The sequence below is a fragment of the Pocillopora damicornis genome, chromosome 2 (genome assembly GCF_964200805.1).
Source record: "Pocillopora damicornis chromosome 2, jaPocDami1.2, whole genome shotgun sequence".
Classification (NCBI taxonomy): Eukaryota; Metazoa; Cnidaria; class Anthozoa; order Scleractinia; family Pocilloporidae; genus Pocillopora; species Pocillopora damicornis.
Window position 1 is genome coordinate 14088871 of NC_142671.1, and position 18561 is coordinate 14107431.

Genomic DNA, 18561 nt, shown 5'->3' on the forward strand with positions numbered 1-18561 from the left:
TTAAAGTACCAAGAAATCCTCTGTGATAACTTGATAATTCAAGATGTAAAAATTTGAAATAATAAGGTAAAGCTTGATCATTCTTAAGAGTTTCCATTTGTTCTGGAAATTTGGGGGAGGGTCAGGGGAGCATTATTTATACATAAATAATGTACATAAAAAGTAAAAAAAAAGGACCAAGGTAAAATCCCAATTTGTTTTAAGAGTTAATTTTATTAAGAGAAAACCCTGGATATAGCTTGGGATTTGTGTGATTTTCAAAAATTGTTAGGAACCTTGTTAATTTTCAGCTTCAAGAACACAAGTACATAATCTTTAGTGCAGCCCTCTTTTCTCCCCGCCATTATTCTAATTTTTTTATCAAGTTTCCTTTTTCTTGTGTTCAATTAATTTATTGTCTTTACAGGTGAAATTTTAATATCTGCTAGCACAATTATCTCTGCTAAGAGTGTCTACCATCACTCTTGCCGGTCTCAAGCCCAAAACGCTGCAAACTAGCTGAAACTACATGTATTTCGTAAAATTGCAATGAAATCTATCTAAAAACACCAAAATCCGGCAGAACGCACGAGTTTTTGCCAAATTTTACGCAAAAGTTGACAAAAGCGCTCAATTCGACCTGAAAAACACTTTTTTTTTGTGCAAAAATCAGCCTATTTTACATTCAAAAGCACGATGTCTTTAACAAAATAGGGATACAATCCATGTGAAAACACTTATTCCAGCTAAAACGCAGTGTTCTCAATAAAATTTGGGGAAAAAACGCGTAAAAACCGTCAGAAACACGACAAATTGGGCTGATTTTACCTACTTTTTGTGTAAATAGCTGCTAAAACCCTCTAAACTAGCTGGAACTACATGTTTTTCACAAGATCGCCATAAAATCTTGAAACGTTGCTTTAGGGACCTTTATGCTTCCAAAACGAGTTTTTACTTTAAAAAAAATGGAATGAACAAAGATGTTAAAGGGGAAAAAGCTGTGAGAAAGGAGAAGTTTAGTGTTGCTGTTTGATATGCCGCCCAGATATATCAATTTATTAATTTAACGCCTTTAGCCGTGGGCAGAAGTTTTTCTCTATACTAAGAGGACCCTCCCTATGTTGACGAACCTCAATAACTCGTTGATTTTACTGTTTTTACACAGATTTGATTTTAACCATATTCGCCAAAATAACTGCCAAAACACGGCAAACCAGTATCTCGGCCAAGAGCGATATTGGCCATTTCACACATCCTTATTAGATATGAATTTTATTAAAGATTGTCATTCTAGCATATGTTGGCTAGTTACCACAGGTTTCTTGATTTTCATGGGAAAGTGGCATTGGTTGGTACCATGACCAATCTCCTCGACTTTCCCATGATTTTCATAGGATGTTAGCGACCCATACTTCGAACCTCAGTTGTTTTTTTTTTTTTTTACATTGGCGCGAGTTTTACAACTTTCTTGTGGTTTGGCATTGACTCAGAGTTGGGCTTATTTTTATGGCTAATCCATCGGCGACTTTCTCATGATTTTCTTGGGTTCTCAACAGTGACACGCACTTTGGAACCATAATTTTATAAATATGTCAACACTGGCAAATACTGCTAAAATCTACACTCTACTAAACTCCATGTACCACAATATCCACACAACTGCGTGTGCCTACTTGAAAATCCTAACCCTAACCCTAAAACTATCCAGTTAGCCTAGTATTGTATTGCTGGTTTGAGTGACTAAACTGGCTCAAATGATCCAGCTGCTTAAAAATCTAAGCACAGAGTAAGTTTAAAAGATTCAATTTTGTAAGGTTTCGAAACAGTTCCAAAATTAACATGCACATAGCTCAGTGTAAAACATCGAAGCTTCTAGGACTTCTTATGATTCCTACGAACGTACACACCTAATGCACGTCAATTTGCCTTTTTTGTCCTCGAACGATCACGTCTTCATGGTAACGTGGTGTAAGAACTGTACAGCACTTTATAAATATATGTTTTACTTGACGGTAAAAGTTTGAATCCGTACAAGGAAACGTAACGGAAACAGGCGATGATAATATTCCGTTGACAGAAATGCAACGGAAACGTGTCGTCATATTTCCGTTCAGGAATCATAACGGAAACATAACAGGTCCAAGGAAGAAGTGAATGATGTGGAAACATAGAGTTTCATTTTTCCGAATTACGGAATCATGCTATTTCGTCCTGTGCTCACTCTAACTCTGTGCTATCCTAAACCTAACCCGAACCCCAAACCAATCCTAAGCTATGGTAAAGGGTTTAAGTCAGGGTTGAGGATAGGGTTAGGGCAGGAGCCCATTACCTGGTTAGGGTTAGAGTTTGGGTTGCTTCGGGTCAGAGGGGTTTAGTGTTACAATCAGGGTTAGGGCTAGGGTAAAATTATGCTTAGAGTTAGCGGGGTTTAGTGTTAGAATTAGGGTTAAGGCTAGGATAAGGCTATGCTTAGGGTTGGCGTTAATATTTTTCTACAAGCATTCAATTGCAGGGTTTTTGGTATTGTGTTTGTAAATGTCAGTAACTACTTGAAAGTTTACTGAAAAACAAACGATAGGCCGACTGGTACACTTACAGGATAGATAGAGAAGGTTGGGGTTAGGGTTAGGTCTAGGTTAAGGGCTATAGGTTAGGGTTTAGGGTTTAGGGTTAGGTTTTAGGGTTATGGTGTGGGGCTAGGGTTAGGGTTAGGGTTTAGGCTTAGTGTTAGGGTGAGAGGGTCTGCGGTTGAGGTTAGGGCTAGGGTGAAGGTTTGGGGTTAGGGTTTGGGGGTAGGGTTAGTGTTTAGGGTAAGGGTGTAAGCCTCTTCAAAAATATTTTTAAGAAGATTTTGTCACCTTTTTCACTTAAATAACCACCTGAAGAATTTTGACCAGTTAGATTATTTGAAGCGGTTGGATTAATTTTGATTGGGGTTTAATAACTTTTAGTAGTTGGATGATTATTTTTACCAGTTGAACCACTGTAATATGCTGGATCTTTTTAACTAATGTTACCATCCTTACCTGAATTATTTGAACCAATTTCACTGGTTACACATGCATTATCCAGTTAGACCATTTCAACTGGTTGGATTATTTAAACCAGTTTGTCCATTTTAGATATTGGCATCATTTTATCAAGTTGGATCATGTTAACCAGTCGCACCATTTTACTAAGTGAGATCGTTTCTTCCGATTGGACCATGTCACGTATTTAAAATCTTTTCACCGTTTAAACCATTTTATCTTGTTTTGGCTGGTTGGACCATGTTAACCAGTTGCATCATTTTGACTGGAGTGAAAAGTTCCGTTCTTAACCCGAGCCCTAACCCTAACCCGGGGTTAGGGTTAGGGTTAGGATAGCTCGCAGCTAGAGTTAGGGCTTGGGTAGGGTGGGATTATGATTAGGCTGAGGGTCACAATTTTTTCTGAAAACATCCAATTTTTTTTTGGTATTGTGTTTGGCTCTAAACTTTAACAACTACTTGAAAGTTTGCTTAAAATCAAAATATACCATTTTTTGCCAAAATAACTGCCAAAATGCGCAATTCGGGCCTTTTTATCAATTTACACTTGGTTTAAGCTTGGTTTTTGTGTTTTCCCACAGACTCTTAAACTATTTTGTTGAGAACATTTTTTGCAGCGTTTTTAAAACTGAAATAAGCTTATTTTTGCAAAAAAAACAAACGTGTTTTTCAGTCGAATTTAGTGTTTTTGTCAACTTTAGCGAAAAATTTTGCAAAAATCGTACATTTCTGCCGTATTTTGGAGTTTTTAGACAGATTTCGTCGCGATCTTGTGAAAAACATGTAGTTTCAAGCTAGTTTTCAGTGTTTTGGCAGTTATCTTGGCAAAAAATGGGTAAGTCAGCGCAATTGTTTTTTTTTTTTGGTTTTTAAGGTTTTGTTTGCCCAAATTTTACTGAGAATACTGTGTGTTAGCTTGTCTCCATTGTTTTTTCGCAGATTCTATCGCTGTTTTGCTGAAAACATAACGTTTCAGCTTGTTTGCATCGTTTTTGGTCGTGAAATAAGCTAATTTTTGCAAAAGGAAAAAAACCTGTTTTTCAGCCCAAATTGACATAAAGGATACAGAGGAACATTTGCTTATTGCCTTTTTTTTTTGTCCTTACTCATGAAGTTGATTTTGGCATTTCAAACAAAAACTCTGCTAGAGCATTAATTGAATGACATATCATGCACTTACTTTGAAGCAAGAACACTTTTTTTTTAATTCAGAAAAATACCTTTTTATTTTTTTTTAAGAACTGCTGGATATAACCTGTACAACCAAGATGAATTTACATTCATTATTTGTCATAACTTACACTAAATTAGAAATTCAAGTATGAAATGAGGGTACTAGCCCTTTAATAGTGTTCAAAATTTCCATATGCAGGGGTACTTGTGGCTACTGGAGAAGAATCAGTCTTTAACCCTTCACCCCCCCCCCAGGGAGATAATAAGTACAGATATCCCCTTCCCTAGGGGCAACTAGCTCAAAAGTGAGTGATCTCAAGGACCCTCCAAAAAGGTTTTCTACAGCAATAACTAAGCTCTACAGAAGCACACTATGCAGACAAAAGGTGTAAGAGAATCAATGAATTCTTTAATTCTTGGTCCCTCCCAGGCCAACCTATTGTACAAATCTCATGACATCTGTTCCAGTTTCATCAGTCAATTTTTCAAGCTTCAAGCTTTTCCTGCAATTATGTACTTGTTCTTGAAGCTGAAAACTAACAAGGTTCCTGTAAATTAAGTTTACATAACAACCTAACAATTTGTGAAAATCACACAAATCCCAAGCTATATCCAGAATTATGCTCTTAATAAAATAAACTTTTAAAGCAAATTGGGATTTTGCCCTAGTTCTTTTTATTTTTTTGTTACTTTTTAAATACATTTGTATAAATAATGCTCCCCTAACTCTCCCCAAAACTTTTAGAACAGATGCAAACTCTTAAGAATGATCAAGCTTTACCTCATTATTAAAAATTTTTACATCTTAGACTACCAAGTTATCACAGAGGTTTTTTTCGGTACTTTGACCTGTTTAACACCTAAAAAGAAGAACACATACATAACACACACACAATCAGCCAGGTCAAAATGTGCTGCAGCCAACAATTTGGCCACCTACAATGAAATAGCTGCCAATTTCACACATGTCAGACTTCTATTCAGGACAAGATTTGGCCTCTGCTGCCTATTACTATTGCCAGCTTGCCTGCCACTCAAAATTTCAACTGAGATTGTACATACATACATGTGGGATTAGGTTACAAGAGCGAACCTGCACTATTGAAAGAGGTCAATGAATTATAACTCAAAGAAACATTGATAAATAAAATAAATCAATAGAAATGACAAAAATTAAACTAACAGCAGACAGCTCTTTTTTGGCCTTCGGGGCCTGATCAGTGCAGTGATCTTCAACTAAGTGCTTAATTTGGACATAAAACCAAAACTTGTTATGGTTAAATATTATTATTTTTCTTTCAATATTCCCATTCCAGCTGATGTATATTATTTGAATAACAAATCTTATTAGCATGTTAAAATCACCTGAGGACAAGGCATACACTTTGTGCCAAAATTGCTTTGCATCAAGTACGTTATCTAGTACATCATTACCATCTTCAGGTATTTCTAATTTACTCTTGAAAATCACACAAATCATAAGCTATATACAGCATACAATTGGCAGCAAATTATTAAAAAGCAATGCAGTAATCTTTAATAATAAGAGTAGCTAAATAACAAATAGCCTAGTCAAAATGTGCCGGTAACCAGGGATTTGGCTTTCCACACAGAACATTTGTTGGGCATCTAGTCTGGACAAGGTTTGGTCTCTACCTTCTGTTACTATAGCCAGCTTGCCTACTTCTAAAAAACGTTTTGACTAAGCTGAAAAAAATGTTTGAGAGAAAAATAGCCACAACAAGCCCACTTACTGCAAAATAAGAAACATAAAAGTAACACTTCAAATTAATACAGAATATAAGCCTTGTTAAAATAGCCGATCTTGAGTTTAACTACTCACTCAAAATGGGCTGACAGCCTGCAATTTGGCCACCTACAATGAAGTATCTTCCACTGACTTCACACCTTTCAGACTGCTTTTCAGGATGAGGTTTGGCCTCTGCTGCCTATAATTACAACAGCCAGCTTGACTACTACTAAAGAACATTTTGACTGGGCTGTGCAAGTGTTACTAGCATATAAAAAGCACCTTCAGGTAGATTACAGCAAAGCAGACTTTGTACCAAAACACTTTGCATTAAGTACATCATTACCCTCTACAGGTATTTCTAGTTTACATGTGAAAATCCCACAAATCTCAAGGTATATTACATCATACATGTTGACAAAGCAATCAGGGGTACATTTTTCATAATAGGATGCAATAGTCTTCAGTATCAAGATTATTTGGTACCTAAATAGTAAAATGTTCGAGAGAAGAAATAATCATAAACATTTTTTCTTTCTCATCAGCATCGACTTCCAAAAGTAATGGATAATGACCACCTAAAACAAAGAAGAAATAAATCAAATTTTTGATTTCACAGGGCTTCAATACGAAACAACTATACATATCTTTTATTTCCTGCCACTTACAAGTGGCAGGAATGGCTGAAATGGCCTTCACGTGAACGCAACAGAATCCTATGCGTGTATAACCATGTAGAACTATTTATTCGGTATCGAAATTACATCCCAAATGTCATGATATTTGACTGAAACTCAGCTTACCCATCTTTCGTTTAGACTTCGAAACTTGCTGCTTTTTACCACCGTTTCAATGTTTTCTTGTTGTTCAAAAGGTGGTAGGGCCATTGCAGACCGTGATTTTTTTTTTACTTGAGAACCAGATCACAACACCCAAGCCTTTTCACGCTAAATATTAAACTACTGAGATTTCCTTCGCCGCCGTAAGCCGCCATTTTATCTTTCCCTGAATACTAGTTCCCAAGCTTCGAGCCCGAATATCTCAGACATGCACTGAAATTATGATATTCGTTATTTCAGGGCCAATTTAGAAATAACGATAATCGTTATTTTGGTGTCGAGATCATGCTGATCACAACTGAACGCACATTTACCCCTTTCCTCCGCCATCTTGAATGTTGTAAGACAGTGGAACCGAGTCCTTCTCTTTATTTAACACGTGTAAAGAGCATTGGTAAAGAGTGCCACGAAATTACTATATCCATAAATTTGGTGCCAATTTAGAAATAACGATAATCGTAATTTCGGTCTCGAGATCATGTTGGCTTTTCAACGGCTCCCTCAGGCTCTGTAAACCGTGCGGGGATAATAGACTGGGTACAAACAAGGGAAATCCAACATGGCGGCATGTTTGGAGAAGAGTGCTGGAAAATTACTCACTTTTATTATGACTTCAAAACTTGAAAGAGAACGCTCCTTAAGCTTCTCTTTAGTTGGAAATTATGTTTTTCTTCGGTCTGGTCATATATGTATGAAGGAATGGTCACAGGAATGTACAACCAGACAAGGACTTGAAAGAGTTCATGCGAACTCACATCCTGAATGGCACAGGTACATGTAGTAAACAGCTAATGATAGGTTAAGTGAACCTCAAATTACATATTACCTCACAGTTCATTTTACTGTACAGCACACTGTTTAAATTATTCGATTATAATTAAGTGCCTTATCAAGCTAATCAAAGCCTTAGTCAATGCGGGAATTCAAATATTTCCAAGGAAGCTTTGCTCGATCCCGTGTCTATTCTTTTACAAAAAGTAAAAATTCGTAGTTATATAAAACTACGTACATGAAATACCTTAAAAAGAACCCATTTTAGCTAGTTATCCATTTCTATCCATGTCAACTGAATAATGTCAAGATCTTTAAAAACAGACCCTTTTTTTCGAGCAATTTGGTGAACATCAATCAATGATTTGACAAATATTGAAACAAGAAGCAAATCCGGTTTCCAATGAAAAATTTGCACACGAGTCAGAACAAAACGTAGTAGCGACAGGTAACCTTACTGTAACACAGCACCATAAAAATAAGCAAGTAAAACTAATTAGTGTTTATATAAATGTGGATATGAATGAACCAGTTTTCAAGAACAGCATGTTCACCGATGATAAAAGCTATAAAATAAGCATTCGTGCTTGGGTTTAATTTGCATCCAGAAGGTGACAACTGGTTACAAATGGGCGATTTAGTTAATTCTACCAAGTTATAAACACACTGAGGATAAATATATTTTGAACAAATTCCCATCCCATTGTGATGAATGTTTTGTTGTACAAAGTGAGAAATAGCTATTTTTATTAAAAAATTCCACTGGAAAATGGTAAATCATTTATATATTTTGATTACTAAGTCACATTGGTAACAGCATATTGGGAAGGTCAGTTAAAATAGTGATTGAAACAAACAAGTTTGCTTGTTGTTGGTAGTTGTGTAGTATTTTAGTGCTATTACATTGTAGCCTTTACACCCTAACATCAGTATGAATATTCTCCATACTGTTCTCTCTACATTTCCTAATGTGCTTACAAGGAGAATTTGTGTAACAATCGAGAGGTTCTTCAGTTAATTGTCATTTCCTTTATGCTCATGATTTTGATGTTTGATTCATGGGTGATATTAAAATGAAAAATTAGATGCTGATCACTCTCAGCGATTAAAGGGTTAAAATGATAAACTGCCAAAAATAGAAAACAAAAGGACTATCTCATACATACTAGAGAGGCAGATGTTTCAAGCATACACATGCAAGTGCGATTTTTTGATGCACACAATTTTTAAAATTTGCAATTGCATGCAATTTTTGGTGCATTTTATTCACATTTTTTGGTTGATACATAAGCAAGCAGTAATTGCACACAGGCCTGAATTTTTTTCAGATCTTGTTTTCACTGCTGCTTGAGTAGTATTCATTACTGTGGAGATTGCTTTTAATTATTCACTTCTTTATCTGCAGTTCACATGTATGATTTCATAATGATGTTCTTTACTGATTGTTGTTGTCATTTGATGTTTTTTCTTTTTTTGTATTTTAATTGAAAAACTGAATGGTATGGTAGCTATATTCACTAGCTGACTCTTAAGGCACACTGTTATCACTAGGCTCTTAACTAATTTATTCAAAACACAAGTGATTTCACACATAGTTATTTCATGACTCTAATAAACACTCAACCACCTGAAAATACAGTTGTGTGATTTTGTCAGTGTTCTATATGCTGTGAAAGGTAAGTTTTCCTTTCAGTTTTATCAACCCGAATCCTTAATGCTTTTTTTGGTTGAGTGATTTGCTACATGACCTACCAGAATGATGCCTATGCATTGGTCATGGAGTATGGCTTGACTAGATTGAATTTTTGCCAAGACTTTCTTCCACCACAGGATGTAGTCCTGAAGGAAATTGTTTATCCCAACTTAATTGGACAACATTTTCTCCAGGATCATGAAAGCAAAAGTCTCTTGCTTGTAAAATGTGGTAACATTATCAGTAGGTATCTTTATGTTCAAGGCAAGGAAGGGAAAGGTTTCATCACCTTTCAAGACACTCCTTATGATTACGATTAGTAATTATTTTAAACTAGCTGTTCAGTGTATTTCATACTCAATCATCAAATGTAATGTGAAATGTCTGTCCAAATTTAATCTGTTAATACCATTATTCCAGTGGAAAAATTACCTTTAGCAAGCAACTGTGTTAGTATTGTGTTATCAGGTCTTAAATTTGTGCACTATAGAAGCTTACTTGACTTTATGACCTCCTTTTGGAGGTAGGATTTTTGATATTACATGTGCCAGGTTTTAAGCCATATGCATCATGCTCTGTCGTGTAAAGAACAGAATATGCATTCCAAGTTACTCAGGAATGTACTGGGGATAAACTTGATGAAATCTTGTCAAGAACATTTTAAATTTTTACTGATCTTAAAATTATGATTCTTACCAAACTCTTAGACAAACTTAAAACTTTTGTAAAGATTCTTACAAGATTCTTCAAAACACTAGTCTAGAGTCAAACTGTTACTTGTCCTTGAGGATTTCCATATCCATTTGATCTTTCCAAACCAAAGCAAAAAGTTTGCTATCTTTAGAAAGAGACCAAGCATGTAGCAGCCAATTGTTATGAATATGACAGGAGCAACAAAAAATAAACTGGAGATATGAATACTTGTCAAATGCAAAATTTGTGGTTCACCCGTCCATCGGCATGAAGTTTTTTACTTATATTCTAAGAACAAAGTCGTACATCGAAAGGCAATCTATTGTTATTCCCATTCTGTTTTCTCTTTTCAGAGAACAGAGAGCATAAGCAAGTATGTGGTTTTACGGAGATCTTACCAAAAGTCACGGTTGAGCAGTCATCACTGGACCTCCTCTTCATGCAGAGACCGGATTGTGGCGAGCCCCTCGTGGAGGACATCCCTCAAAAAATGAAAAAGTTTGATCGAAGTCAGTAGACGGTTTGAGATGTGTAACCGAGAGTTATTGAAAGACGAAAAGAGTTTACAAAATAGAAAAAATGGAAGAAACATTATGATTCTCTTCCACGAGACTTGGCAAATATTGATGCTGTTGTAAGGAACTGCGTCCGTCGTCTTGGAGGTCTGCTTGCGTATTTAAATTCTTCTTTTTATTTGGCAAGGCAATTCACCTCAGTTTATTCCTATGGGAAAAGAGTGTCGATGAAGACTTTCCTTCGGACGATCAACTCCGACTGAATGTTGTTAACCCTTTCACCCCCAAGATCTCATTAGTAATTCTCCTTATTGTCTGCCATACAGCTCTTATGGCGTTAGTTCAGAGAATTTAGTATTGGATCAACTAAAAATCCCATAATTGATATTTTTCTTTATTCTCATCACCTACCTGCTTGATATTGTATTGATATTGTAAGGAGAAATTCTGTCTTGGTCACTTGTGGGAGTGAAAGGGTTAGTATAACAAGTTAATTGGGTTTTCTCAAGCTAACGTTCCAAGCGTTAGCCCTTTTTCACTCTAACGAAGGGTTAACGTTCGAAAGGTCAATTTTCAAACTCTTTACGGTGGCCAATTTACGTAATATCAACTCAGTTGATAAACCAAATTACCTTGTTATACTCTTCCACCGACGCAGCACCAGTTTCTTTAGAAACTTACCCCCTTGTATTAGAACGCTTATCATCTTCAATACTAAATCCGCTTCCCCATTTATTTATTTGTTCTTTGTATAAGATCGTTTGATCAAGAATGGAAGAAAAAGACTGGAACATTTTCGCGGCGTTTTATGGCCACAATAGGTACGTAGCTTCGAAATAAATGATTTGATTTGTACTAAGGAGACTTGAATACGGATATGGGCGCATTGAGGGTGGGGGGTGGGGGGGTGTTTAGGGGGGCTAACTCACTTCAGGCTCGTATCGAGCCATATTTTTACGTCATTAGTCCGTTTTTATCCAAATCCCATGCAGATTTTGTGAAGTTTTATTTTCTCAAGTTGCAAAATACAGCTCAGTTTTCCTTTATCTTTAACGTATTTCTTCGACATATTGAAGGTTGAAATACTGTATAATACCTTTTAATCGAAACACCAAGAGAAACGAAAGACAGATAGACATTACAGATAGTTCAAGTAATCAGGTTGTAAATGATTGATTTTTTTTGGTAAGTTCAAGTTCAACAGAGTTCGATGAAGTATTCCTTCAATTCATCTTTGTTGAACTCAGCTGAATCGAGATGAAAATCATCCTATTGCTAGTTATCCTGTGTCTTTTTAAAATTTAACGAAAGTTAACGAAGGGCCCTCCGATGGCTATCCGTCGGAAAACTGATTTGAATCACAAATAATTTTGAAACATCAATATTCATATTTGAGATTATTCTTGCACGTGGAAAGACTCTTACGAAGTTAAAGAAATGTCAGTGTCTCTTTTAGCTTCTCTGTGGCCGGGAAATGCGTCATTTCAACCCAAATACCTTGCATATCATCCATTCTGCCAAGGCGTCGATGAGAGTGTTTCTTCGAGTCTGCTGAAGCGAGTGGTTTGAATTCGACGACGAAGAAGGATGGATGAATGTCCTTTTGTCACAACTTTTCTCAAGGTGAATAACTTTTGTACCAGTACTTTTTGGATAGAAATATAGCGTTCGTGTTTCCTTTTGTTGCACTGGTAAAATTAATATCTAAGGGTTAAATGTAAAAAGGAAGAGCATGTTCAGTTCAGTTTAAGTCAAATCTTCAGAAGTAGCCGCCATGACAGTTCTTGAGAGGACCTGTCGTTTAATTGTTTGATCGCTCAATATCTTACATTTTTTTTTTACCTCTTCACTTATATTTATGCTGTATACAGTTTCCTTCACATCAGTATATTTAACGTTAGATTTGTTCTAACGCACCTGAAATTACCCCTGCTTCCAAAACCCGTCAAAGAAAAGAGAGTCGAGCTGTCTATAATTTTTGTGCTAACCCTTGTTTTTTTTTAAGTTGGGTGCCAGGAGTCAAATTTAGCTTAGCGATCCTTGTTTTATGCCACAGAGCATTTACCAAGAGAAGGAAATGAAATTTCATGTTGAATTTGTTCAATTAGAGACATGAAAATTGTCAATCGCAAATCTGATGGCTTTAATGGTCTCGACATTGATCCTCATCATTAACATTAAAAAAAGTTATTACCTTAAAATAGGTATGCAGGTTTCTAAAACACAAATTTCTCTCATCAGGACAGCGTTAGGCACGGAATGAGGCTGTCACCAAATCAAGGCTAAATCGAATTGAATTCAAGGGAGGAAAGGAAGACAAGGCAACTTACTAAAACGTGAGTTACTTGCTCGTTTGATTGGTTTGACGAATTAGCTATCAGCGCATTCAAGTCTGGTCTGCTGGTCTGTAATTAACGTTTCATCCTGGGTTTATCGAAATGTCTGCAATTAAAATCTACCCAGAGTAAAAAAATTGAGGAAAACTACAAACAAAGAAATGAGTTAGTTTTCTTTAATGCATGTTTTATTTCCGGTGAGTTTCTCTTTGATCGAGGTGATTTTCAGTCGTTAGGTAAAGTAGTCAATACTCCCTTGTTGTTTTTGTTGATGATAAAATACTAGAGTCTAAAAGTCTAAAATCTCAGTAATTGTAAAGCTCTTACAGTTAAAACCAAATTCAGCATATTTCAAAGTCGTTGCTTCTTAAACGTTTGTTAAGGATTGATATAAGGTCTCAAAAATGTTTGATGCTCCCACGATTTCTTTTCAAAATTAGATATTGGGTACTTTATTTCCGTAAAAACCTTGAGTCTAACTTTCTTATTCTGTAATAACTGCTATATTTCAATTTTTTTTTCGTGTTCTATTTTAAACCCCCGATAAGTTTGATGGTTTTTGGACAAAATTACAACCATTTACCTCATCCAATAAAACCTTTGAAGTTCAATTTTCAAGTGTCTAGCCTTTCAAGTTCAGACGTCAGGTTTTAAGCCTTTGTAGCTAAAAATAAAGAAAATAGCATGCTCAAGAAAAAGATGCTTTGTTCGCAAATATTTATTACATTTAATTTTATTACATTTAATCATTAGCTGATGAGATTTACAGAATTTAAAGAAATTCTTGAAAGTTAACTTCTAAAATCTCAGTTATTGAGGCCAAAACCAATTTAAAGAGACTCTATAGGGTTTTTGTTCAATGTTGGCGCGCGTCAGCGCAATATTTTTCTAAAAAATTTTTATGTTTTCGCATTTCAAGGTTACTAAAAGCTATGAAAAGGCAACGAGCAAGGTTCGAACTATCGTTTGCTGTTGTAAATATTATCAAAATGATTTACGTTATCAAGCTATGGCTCTACGAAGGGGGCCGCTCGCCAGCGATAATTTGGCTTTGCCTTTGATTTTCTACGATTCACTTCAGTGAAATCTCTCACAATTTTTAAAATTTTTCACAATTTATGAAAACTTTCCTGCCGATAATTTAAAAGCCGAAAAAATAGCGGTTCCAAAGGCAGTTTCCTCGCTATTTGCAATTTTGTGTCTTCTTCCTCTATTTCAAAAGCTGTCTTGTGAACTTTTTCGTAAACAGGCACTCGGAAGGGCAAAAATATGTATAGCAGTCCAGCAATTCTTAGGGAAACGCGATAACTCTTACTCGAAAGATCTTTGTCGCAAAACATTACGTAATGGAATAGAACTTTGCCAAGATCGATATCTAAGCATGCGTAGACTATCGAATCTGTCACCTTTACGCAAATTTTCTTTTTATTCTCTAAAACCATTTAGTATTTAGTAAGGAATTCGAACATAGATGCAGCCTACAGTAGTTTGTTATTGTGGCCAAAAACTAAATAAAAACAGTTGCCTCTCCAAAACTGATTCAGTGCACGTTGGGGCTCAGAGGTTCATCTTCAGTCTTAGTTAAATGAAATTATTTGATGTATTTCAGTCTACTATCTTGTGCGACAACCTAAAAGACTGATTGAATAGAGAAGTATGATTGAATTGAAGTAGTATTTAGAGGTATCGGGTAGTTACTCGATGAAGGTGGCTCCAAGGAGTTTTAGTCTGATTATGGCGCGCGTGCCAGCGATGTGTTTTCAAGGAGAAAAAAAAGGCAGGCTATTGTTATCTTTAGTTAATACTAATATGAAGGTTTTCGTTATTATGCTAAAACGCTACAGAGGAAGGTGTTCACTAGTGGTAATTTTGGCTTTGATTTTATTTTTTTTCCAATTTTCATCGTTGAAATCTTACACAATTCACAAATATGAAATTTGTCCAGAGTCCGAAAAAATAGTCGGGGTTATAAAGGCAGTATCTTCGCTTTTTGCAAATATTTGTTTGCTGCCCCTCCCCCCCCCCCCCTCCCTCCACAAAAATTTCCCCATGAATTCATTTTCATTTATTTGCAATAGGAAAGGCACAAATGTGTAAAACTCTCCATCAAATCTCAGGAAAATCTACCGAAGGAAACGCTATGAGAGAACTCCAAAACGTTACGTCATAAAGATCGATACCTGAACATGCGTAAAGTTTCGAACCTGTCTCCTTTTCGTAATCTTTCCCTCGGTTTTTCTATTTAGTCGACTTTTCTTTAGGCGTAGAAGGCCTATGGATGTTATGGGAATCGTTGTGAAACTTTAGGGTTCATTATGAAAAAAAAAACTAGATTGTTAACTATATTTGTTAAAAGTCAGACATCAATTACGGCAAATCATTTTGTAAATATTATGTGACACATACACTTGTTTAAAATTTCACCGTCTCGTTAACTTTCTAAGGATAGCGAAGTTTACCTAGTTGCGCCGTACATGTTTAATTTTTTTTTTTTTTTTAAATTTTAATTTTAATTTTATTTTATTTTATTTAACTTTCTTTAATCGTCGAATCAAGGCCGCACCCTTCCTAAGGCAAAATTGCTTATTACAATCCGGTTCTGTAGTATCGCCTATTCACTGTGAACTAAAAGCGTGATCTGTATCCTGCCACCTCGATCACATTCTTACATCGCGTTGCCAAGCAACAGTTTGACAAAAAAGAGAAGTCAGTCTTACTGTCATTGAAATATTACTCACAATTTTCACGTACAGCAAGCTTGCGATAATTTTTGGATTCTGCGACCGTTTTTCTTTTTTTGTTTTTTTTTTCTTAATCGTAAATGTAAGGAAGAGCACAGTTTTTCGTAACTTGAAATAGTTTTTGAACGGACGAAACAAGCGCTAAGAAATATAATTATAAATTGTAATTGAAAATCAAATCGCATAATTAGTATTTACATTCCGGCATGATGATCTCAGAGGAATAGCTAGCAAACAGTTAGAGAGTTATTACTGGAATGCAAGAAGTTTAACCTGTTTACTAAGAGATTGTGAACTGTTTATATATTTGTCCTGTTTACTCAAACATGAAGAACTCAATGTCTGAACGCAAGTATGAAACCTAATTTCATTTCAACAATAGATGAGAACATTTATCGGCTGAAATATTGAATATATCGGTAAATCCGAGTCGCGTTCACTTTGTCTTTCCTTTACGGAGCGCTTCAACACCGGAGGTTTTAAACGTTGATTTATAATTATTGTACATTGCTAATGGTTTAAACGTTGATGTGTCTATAAGCGACCCACACTAAATCATCACGGCTTGGCAAAATTTATTTAAGTTTAGTTTCATTTTTTAATTTATCGATTTATTTAGTTTACTTGCAGGTCGACAGATGCACGAATAAAAAACAAGAAAAGGCTGTAAGACAATATTTATCCAGAGGTAGAAAACAAATGTAGCCCATTTCTTCCAAGATGCAGCGAGTCAACTAAGAGACATTCACCAAAGTCGACGACTTGAAGCCAAACGTGAGCAAATGGTGTGACGCGTTTTTGTTGGACTTTGAAATTTTATTTGTCGGCCTAATATCCATGGCATGGACCGCTTAAAAATTTTTAATTTACCCGCCAAAAAACTTAGAAAAAATACGGGTACCTTTAACTACGCATGCGCCAATTTTTTATTTAGTCTGTAACTAACATCTGTTCAGATGTGGTTTATTTTCCCGCCAAAAGACTTAGAAAAATCGGCGCCTAAAAATACGCATGCGCCATTTTTTTTTTTTTTTTTGTTGATCGAAGTTGTACACAAGCGAATATAGTTAAGTTAATAAACTTCATCTTTATTTCCACTTTGTCTTCCTTTTCACTCAATAAGCTAAGCTACGAAACATTCATATTCGGCAAAGCTTTTATTTGTTTTAAATTCTCTCTAATTACAAGTTAATTTTCAATTAAATGATGAAAAGGTGTCAAGAAAAATTTTTTTGTACATATATACTAAGACTTTTGGCGGGAAAATTTGGGCCAATTTGCACAGAGTTTCCCCTGTCATCATTTTCGGCAAAAATTTTAACAAGACTTTCTTTAAAATTTCCCGCCAAAAAAATAATTAACAGCATCTCGTGCAAAAAAAAAATAGAGGTAAACGCCAATTTTTCTACATGTAAAAAACAAATCAACACAGTTCAGAAAATTTCATTTCTTTCAAAAGAAATTCTGACTCAACGATGTCTTCCCTTGCCTTTTTGATCTACGATTCTTTGCACGAGATGATGTATGGAAGTTGTAAACGAAAAAGCATCTTGGCAAGCTATAGAGAGCCCAATCAGAACTGGATATTCCAATCAAATTTATATGCCAGTTCATACCAACCAATTTTTTTTTAAGCCTAAAGCTTGCCATAAAACTTTTTCGGAGAAAAATATCTATCTCTAAAGCCGACGAATGTAACACAGGACACAGGTTGGAAAAGGATGAGATACATTTATCCAAGATTTTAAACTAAACTTGCGAAGCAATGCGAAAAATCAAAATAGTTTTCAAGTTTTGTAGCAAATCTTTGAATTTGATTTCAGCCGTCAAGGCTCAGACAACTCACAATTGGGCTCCAAGTTTCTTAAACTAAATTCGCCTTAAAGTCTTAATTTTATTTTAGTCACAAGAGCGAGACAAATGACAATTAAGCTTCATTTTTGGTACGATTACAGCAAATTTTTCCACCTTTTCAGTTTCTGTTTTATTGCAATAGTAAACTTGATTGTAAGATGAAACTACAAATGTTTGGCAATGTTATTTTTTTCCTGTATTCCTGCGTTACACTGAGCGACGGCCCATAAGATCTTTCTCCCACTTAAAATAAGGAGTAAATGATTTAGTTAATTAACTATTTTAAAACCAAATGCCTGGTCGGAAGAGCAAAAAGTCGACCATCACGATATATGAATTAAAAAGGTACTAGTTTTTTATCACAAGGACACAAAACTGAAACGTGAATTTGGACATAACTACTTTGCATTTTTGTTTCGCACTTCGGTGTGATATAATCAACTAGCTTTGTACAAAGATGTCAATTTATTTATTAGAATGTCTACATTCGTATGTTCTACAGTTCCATGTTATTCTTCATCATTAGAGAAAACACAACACAACTCTCTTGGTTCGGCAAATCATTGAATTAAACCGGCAATCGTGTAATTTGCTTTTCTGATTTGCACGTTTGTCCGGAAAAATAAACTTAGCTGACTGAAATTTCAAACGGTTGAGAGCAAAGTAATAGCAAGGTTTATTCAATTTTCTTGTTCTTCCTAATGTTTTTCAATAGTTGTCTTCATTGTTTATTTTTCAAAACATAGGTTCTTATGTTCGCGTTGATTTTCGTCCGAACTGTAAAACTGTTTTTCAACTCTTTGGAAAATAATTTTCCTTCGTTCTTTTCATCGAATGAATGAATTCTCAAAATATGAAAACATACATTTCTTTGTCAATTTGTACTGGTCTAAATAATGGTAAATTTCTATTAGATCTGTTTCTCGAAAAAACTCTGCAGCATTTCTACCGAATAAAATCTACTCGAAAATGGAAACCGATAAATTTCTTGGTCTACCAAACGGTAAATCAAATCTATCGAAATATGAAAACCTCTATATTTCTTCGTCAGTTTACACTGGTCTGCACTACAGTAAATTCCAGTTTTACTTGTTTATAAAAAAAGGTTCTGAGGTATTTCTTTCGATTGACATTAACTCGAGATATTGAAACCTACATTTCTGCCTCTACCTATGTTGATCTTTGTAAC

At 35.3% G+C, this 18561-nt stretch overlaps 1 long non-coding RNA gene across 8 annotated transcripts; it reads left to right on the forward strand.

The window, feature by feature from the left end:
* Positions 1 to 7301: 7301 nt before the first annotated feature.
* Positions 7302 to 16615, forward strand: LOC113674816 (uncharacterized). Of its 8 annotated transcripts, none has more exons than XR_003446549.2 (6): positions 7302 to 7540; positions 10280 to 10588; positions 11198 to 11262; positions 11886 to 12064; positions 12683 to 12777; positions 16149 to 16615. It is a non-coding gene; the product is annotated as an uncharacterized LOC113674816 (long non-coding RNA). The 8 variants fall into 8 exon arrangements; XR_016184057.1 differs by having other exon boundaries at positions 11898 to 12064; positions 16138 to 16615; XR_003446546.2 differs by having other exon boundaries at positions 11898 to 12064.
* Positions 16616 to 18561: the final 1946 nt, after the last annotated feature.